Source organism: Hevea brasiliensis, chromosome 4 (genome assembly GCF_030052815.1).
Source record: "Hevea brasiliensis isolate MT/VB/25A 57/8 chromosome 4, ASM3005281v1, whole genome shotgun sequence".
Taxonomy (NCBI): domain Eukaryota; kingdom Viridiplantae; phylum Streptophyta; class Magnoliopsida; order Malpighiales; family Euphorbiaceae; genus Hevea; species Hevea brasiliensis.
The window spans coordinates 79,051,455-79,059,501 of record NC_079496.1 but is presented as its reverse complement, the minus strand read 5'-3'; positions in this window follow the sequence as shown (position 1 = coordinate 79,059,501).

Here is an 8,047-nt window from a genome sequence, read left to right as displayed (position 1 = left end):
TTGCTGAGTATATCACTCAGTGGTGCACAACTAATAACTTTAAAACTTAAGGTAAAACACAATTTGTCAAAGCATAATAAATCGCATTTTTCTAAAGCATGAAAACTTCACAATAGTTCTAAGTCCATAAGAGCCATTTATTAGAATAACATTGCAAATGAGAAATCACACTTCATAAATCACAATTCACAAAGTATTAGTGTTGCCAACATTAACACACGGTTTAGGCCATGACACAAAATTTCATGATCAATGCCGTGTTGTACACCACGACAAAGCAATCTCAACCTCACTAACCGTTATTAATGAAGGAAGGGCTAGCTAGCTAATGAGTACTCATGTAGTCTTACCCCACTAACCGTTATTAATGGGAGACATAATCAATATCAATTATCAATCCCAAGTAGCCGTTACTACTGGGGAGTTTCGAAAGGGACTGTCATGCTAACTGTGGTTTCAAAACAACTTTCAAGAGTTTCTAAATCAATGATCACATTTGCAAAACAATAACATATTCAAATCATCATAAAACCCATAAAAGGGGTGGCAACACATAAATTCCTCAAATATAAGAGAAAAACATACCTCATTCAAAATAAACTCATTTAAAATCAAACTCATTCAAATCAATTTACAAAGCTAAAACAAAGAAAAAGGTTAGTTGTGCACAAACCTTAAATGCTCTCCTTTCTCTTTACTCACTATTCCTTGTCCATTCCAACTTCTTTTTCTACTGAAAATACACAAATAGAATACCTCAATACCAATCTCAATTGCTACCAAAAACTCATTACATGCATGTTTAATGCATCCCAAGTTAGCTTTGCAAATTTTAGAAAATTTTGGTTTTTGACAGCTTGGTGCCCCAATCTTTGAACCCAATTTTTACCTAGTTTCGATCATAATTTGATGAGGTGTTCTTCATGAAAATTATTCACCTAAGTCTTAACTTTATTTTCCTTTTTGAATCGCCTAATTCGGAGCTGTGTAGCTCAAGTTATGCCCAAAACAAGATTACTGTTCACGTCAGTGTTCATGCTACAGATTCAGTTCTAGCAGATTTATCAATCCAACTTCGTTAAGTAATTTGATCAAGTTAAGTCCATAATTTGGTCTAATGTTCTTCATACAAAATGTTCTACTATGTCTTAGGTTTCCATCGGTTCAAGAATTGCCTAAATCAGAGTTTTCTAGAGAGAGTTATGGCCATGCCAAATTTACTGTTCATATGATAAATCTGCAATTCTGCATATTCGGTGATTCAAATTTGCTCAGCAATTTGATTGAGTTAAGTCCATAATTTGGCCTCAAGTTCTTCATATGAAATGTTCTACTATGTCTTAGGTTTCCATCGGTTTAAGAATTGCCTAAATCGGAGTTTTCTAGAGAGAGTTATGGCCATGCAAATTTTACTATTCATATGGTTAAATTCTACAGGTTCCAGAATTGTATCTCTAAGTTCAAGCCAAGGTTTAGGCAATTTCTGGGGTGGGTCTCTCCATGAAAATTCTATTCCTATGTCTTAAGTTTCATTTTCAATTGGTTTCACACTAATTAGAGTTGTGTAGCTCAATTTATGGGCTGTCAAACACACTAAACTCAGTGTTCAAATTCTGCCCTAGGTTTAAAATTTTCATTTCTTCAATTATTCCCTCTAATCACATTTAATTCACCCAAAATGACTATAATTTAGCATTGACACATCAATGGCACTTCCTAGCACAAACCCCATAATTTTCAAATAACAAAGTTTGCAATTTTCCTTAATTTAAGGTTTGTATAACAAAATGAGCATTAAAGAACTTACCTCTTAATGACTTCCTTCCAACTCCCCAAATCTTCAATTTTCTTCTAATCTCTTGTTTCCCCTTGCTTTTAATCTTTAAATCAAATATTAATTTGATGCTCTCTACCAATTAGATGCAAAACCCATAGAGGAAAAACAAGGAATTGAGTTTTGAGAATGGGTGTCAATGGAGAAAGAAGGAAGAAGAAGAAAGAAAGAAAAAGAGAAGGAAAGAGAGCGGGTGGTAACTAAATGGGAAAGAAAGAGAGGGTTTTGTCTTCTTTTATACTTATTTATTCCTTTTTCATTCATTTAATGAGTTGCCCAAAGCCCATTGGTCCCTTAAATTTTAATTAGGTCAAAAAATGGAATTTAAATTCTAGATTTTTGCTTCTTTTATTTTCTTTTCACTTTTATTCTAATTTTTCCCTCAATATTTCTTCATAATTCAATATTTTATTTTTATTTAATTGAATTTACATTTTGGTCAAAAGTCAACTCTTGAAGTGAATGGACCAAAACGCTCCTCATCGGGTCATAATCATTTTTTTTTATACCCGTTAAATCCTTAGGTCTTTGGTTCACTTGAATTTTTATTGTGTTTATCTTAATTAATATTTTATTTATTTTTGGTCCTCAAGGTGTCTTTGAATAGTACTAGTCATGGAGCAAAAATGGTACTATTCATAACTCGGAGGTTCGGGGTATTACAATTCTCCCCTCTTTAAAAATAAATTTTGTCCTCGAAATTTACCTGGTTTCATTCTCTGAATAGCTGGGGGTGCTGTCTCCTTATGTCCTCCTTACGCTCCCATGTAGCCTCCTGGCCTGAATGATGGTTCCACAACACTTTCACTAGAGGTATTTGCTTATTCCTCAGCTGCTTCACCTCATGTGCCAAGATCTTTATGGGCTCTTCATCATATGTCAGGTCTAGATTTGTAACACCCTCCCCGTAGCAACTCCGTACATTCTACTGTTTCGGTGACCAGTGTTGGTCCGGACAGCTAGAACGATCGGAAAAATATTTTAACTAAAGTGAGGAACCATAATTAACTCAAATATTAATAAGAAAAATTTAGTAAAAATTTTAGAAATAAAATACAACCAAGTTAAATGAGCCGGTGCCCAAGCGATGGGTAACCCAGAGGGAAGTTGCGGTTCTCACAACTAGAAGCCCTAGACCCGGGGAAAAATTTATAAAATAATTTTTGAGACTCCAGAGAAGGGTCATTGAGGTTCCTATGGCATTAGAATGCTAAGAAAATATTTAGAAAATTTTTTCAATCGGTACAGACAATTTTGACCCGTTAAGCCAAACGGAGGGCATTTTGGTCATTTCGCCTTCAGAGACGATTTTTGGCCGACTTGTCCAGTTAATTAAATAATTATTATGGTCTAAAATATGAATAAATATTGCTAAAAATTAAATTGAAATTTGGTAGAAAAGAAAAGAAAGAAAAAGGAGCTAAATTGGGAATTATGATGTCATGCTTAGGTAATTAAAAAGGGATGGCCAATCAAATTAAAGGAAGACATTATAATACATCAATTGGGCAGAAAAAGAAACAATTCTAGAAAAATTCTGCAGCTATTCATCTTCCCAAAGGAGACGTCCCACACTCCTCCTTTCCCTCCTCCATTTTCATGCTTGCAAAGCTTGAACTCCTTAGCCTTTTCTCAATAAAACCTTAGGTCCCTTCACTAAAATTAGTCACCCAACCTTGCTAGAGTGTTTGGCAGCCAAGAAAAAGAAAGAAAGTGAAGTCAAGCTAGGGAAAATTCTGCCCTACAAGAGGTTAGTGCATATTTATACATATACCTCTTTTATTCGATGTTAGAGACTTGAAATAAGTAAGAATTTGTAAATTAAATGAATAAAATTTATGTGTATGTCCACCATGAAATTCGGCAGCCCTAAGGAAGGAATAAGATTGAGTGTTTTTGATGGACTTGGAGTGAACTAGAGATCATGTTTAAAGTATATAAATATAAGGATAATGAATTAGTTAGTTAACTAAGGTAACTTATGTGAACCTTGAATTTGAGCTAGGGTTTGGGAGTGAAATTTGGACTTGGCTTATGAAATGATGAGTGAACATTCTAATGGTCAATTAGTGACCATTTGAGGTAAGTTGACCATAATTTGAAGTGAACTAGAGTGTTACAAACTGAAATGGTTTGCTGCCTAGTGAGGGCAGCAGGTGAGGCTGTGATTCCAGCCAACTTGGACAGCCATAACTTTGGCTGTGTAGGTTCAATTGGTGTTTGGCCAATTGGACATGAAACTAGACATAAAATGGCACAATTTTACTGAAGAAACCATGCCCAAAAGACCAAAGCAAGTGGACCAAAAATTGGCCCTAATCCGGATACCCTGAAATCAGATTCTGCAGAATGACCAAATGAACAATAACTGTTCATTTGGCCATAACTCACTGTAGAATGGCCCAATTGACCTGAAATTTTTACAACAACAAGATAAGATATAGACAAACAACTTTTATGAAGAACCCTACCCCAAATTATGACCAAAACCTATCCAACAAGGTAGTGGCAGTCACTGTTCACTGTACTGTAGATATGGTCAATTCTGCAGTTTTGCAATCCGGCCAGATGTGGTTTCTGGACCATAACTGGAGCTACAAAACTCCAAATGGAGTGATTCAAAAAAGGAAATTCAACTAGACAAAATAAGGAACAACTTTCATGTTTATTATTTCCTCAAATTCCCACTGTAACAGTCACTAATGGAACAGTAAAATTAGGGTACAAAAACTGAAAATTCCGCTCCCTTAGTTCTAAGCTTAAAAATGGTATTGGTGATTAATTCCAACAAGTTTTGAATGCAAAATGTGGTACATTGGGGGTGTTAAAACCAATGTACCTATTTTCTATCTAAAAGTCAACATTTTTGTTGACCAATGAGGTGAATAGTGACACCAAAACTTGAAATTCAAAAATTGAAGAATTCAAAAGTATCAAATGCCCTAGTATACCTAACAAGATTGGTTTGGATAGTTTGGCATGCCAATAGGGTTCGATTAGCGATCGCACATGGCAATATGCCATTCTGTGATTTTATGGCTTTTAGCCATTCTGACGTTGTGTTGATATTTGGCCTTGTGCCTATTGTCATTACAGCTTATTAGCTGTTATGTTGCACACCGGGAGATGCATACGTGACCGATGGTGTGACGGCCCGAGGTACCAGATACCCAGCGCTAGTATACCCGTTTATCCAGTCCAGTTAGGTTACTTGGGTAACCAAAAGAATGAAAGTGGATAAAGTTAAAGAAATAAATGATTATAACAATTACAAAACCAGTAAAACATCGATACATTCATTACATATTTATTTTCTGCTATTCCTTTTATTTTATTATTGCACCACTAAGCATTATTGCTTAGCGCGTTGCTTTTGCCACGCATAGGTTCTGGAGATACTGATCGAGAGCCCAGTAGACCGCAGACTGGGTGAGACCATCCTGCAGCTCTGCATAGTGTCCGTGTCCCCTCACCATCTTCAGTGCATTGGTAGGACACTAGGTTTCATTTTGATATTTTGTAACTAATTTTTATTTTCTTATATGTAATTGAACTTATAAAATGTATTTTGATGTTCATGTAAATAATGAGAATTGTGTTTGTGAATGGAAAAGTGAATGTGTATCTGTGATTTATACATGATTATCACATGAGATGAATGATTGAGAAATGAAATTGAAAAATGTTGAGATTTTGATATTGGAGTTGAGATGATTGAATATGATTATTGGAAGTGTTTTTCACAGGTTCCGAAGAACTGTTTTCTCCATTTTTAGCCGGTACTCTGCCGGATTTTCTATAAAATTTTCGGAACCTCAAATAAATTATAATGTCAATAAATGACTTAAATGAATTATATTTCACAAGTTATATTCAAAACTATGATAAAAAAATTAATTAAGATAAAATAGAGTGTTCCGGTACACCGTGTGACATATCTTACTCGGATATACTGTAGACGGGTAAGGGGTGTCACATTTAGTGGTATCAGAGCACGGTTTAGGCGTTTCTGGGCCTAGATTGAGTCCATACCATGCATTGCATTTGTAAGAGTCGAGGTGACACTAATGCAGATCTGTTTGTCTTTCTTATTTTGAATAGGATATGGACCCTACATCACAGAGAGCAGTTGAGGAGGAAGTGGAGAGTCATGCTCCACCTGCAGCAGCTGAGACTGGGGGTATGGGAGAACCTGCTCCGCCAGCTCAAGCAGAGCCTGCTCAGCCTCCACAGGCCATGTTCCAGCAAATGGCCGAATTCTTCAGACAAATGGCTGGGGTAATGCCAGCACTACCCCCACCACCACCTCCACAACCAAAATCACATCTGGAAAAATTGAGAAAGTTTGGAGCAGTGGACTTCTTTGGAAAGAGAGAAGATGATTCTGTTGCAGCCGAAAATTGGTTGAACAGAACAGGCAGAGTTTTAAAACAACTCCACTGCACTCCAGAGCAAAATCTAGAAGCTGCTGTATCTCTGCTGCAAGACGATGCATATGAATGGTGGGATACTGTGTCCAGTGAAGTACAGCCAGAAATAGTAACTTGGGACTTCTTTCTCTCCGAATTTAAGAAGAAATATGTGGGTAGTGTATACCTGGAAGAGAGAAGAAGAGAGTTCATTAATCTGAGGCAGAGACAGCTGTCAGTGGCCGAGTACGAGAAGGAATTCGTCAGATTGAGCCGCTACGAAAGGGAGATAGTCCCTAATGAGGCTGAAAGGTGTAAGAGATTTGAAGAGGGACTAAATGACAACATAAAGATCATGATCACTGCCTTGGGAATTACCGACTTCACTAAGTTAGTGGAATCTGCAATAAAGGTTGAAAAAGTAAGAATCAGTGAGCAGACTAGAAGGGAGAGACAGCAGAAGAGGGGCCCAGGTCAGTCTATTTCATCTCCTGCATTTTGGAAGAAGTTCAAGGGTCCACCTGCATAGAGTTCAGGTCAACCACAAGGTCGTGGTCACCTCGGGGCCCAGCCACGCTTACCCCTAGGAGAGGTCAGTCCACACCATCAGTGGGTAGCTCTCCAGGGATGGGGTTCAAGGGACCAGCCCCAGCATCTTCTGCATGTCCACATTGTTTGAAATGGCATAAGGGAGAGTGTTGGAGAGTGACTGGTGCCTACTTAAGATGCGGGTCAACAGAGCATCAGTTGAAGAACTGTCCACGCAGAACTACTACAGCTGCTCCAACACAAGCAGACAGACCTACTCCTGCACTACAAAGGGGTAGGAAATCTGGCAAATCTGAGGCAGTGGGACCATCACAGAGGCCTGCATCTGAGCCAGCAGAGAGGCCTGATAATAGACCACCTGCCAGAGCCTATGCCATTAGAGTTCAGGAGGAGCAAGATGCCCCGGACGTCATCAGGGGTACGTTCTCCCTCTACAATACATCTGTGCATGCATTGGTGGATCCAGGATCCACTCATTCATACATCTGCATCAACCTACCCGTAGAAAGGGGGATACTAGTAGGGGAGAGTGACCAAGACATTCTGGTCACTAATCCATTGGGCAACAGTGTAGTGGTGAACAAAGTGTACAAGGGTTGCCCGTTAAGGATTCAGGGGTATGAATTCTTGGCAGACCTGATTGAGTTGCCCTTCCACGAGTTTGACATGATTTTGGGAATGGACTGGTTGTCACGTTATCAGGCAATGGTTGATTGTAAATTGAAGAGAATTTCCCTGAAAACTTCAGAGGGTAATGAGATCACTGTTGTGGGTGAAAGGACAGATTTCTTATCCAATGTCATCTCAGCCACAGTTGCAAGAAGAATGATGAGAAAAGGCTGTGAAGCCTACCTAGCACATGTGGTGGATACTAGGCAGGCTAAGCCAAACCTGAGTGATATACCCACAGTAAGAGACTTCCGGAGGTATTTCCTGAAGAGTTGCCTGGTTTGCCACCAGAAAGGGAAGTCGAATTTGCTATTGAGACACTGCAGGGTACAGCACCCATTTCCATTGCTCCTTATAGGATTGAACCCACTGAATTGAGAGAGTTGAAAACTCAGTTGCAAGAGTTGCTTGATAAGGGGTTCATACGCCCCAATGTGTCACCATGGGGAGCTCCAGTGCTGTTTGTGAAAAAGAAGGATGGGACTTTGAGGCTTTGCATTGATTATCGGCAATTGAATAAAGTGACTGTGAAGAACAAATATCCGTTGCCAAGAATTGATGATCTGTTTGACCAGTTGAAGGGAGT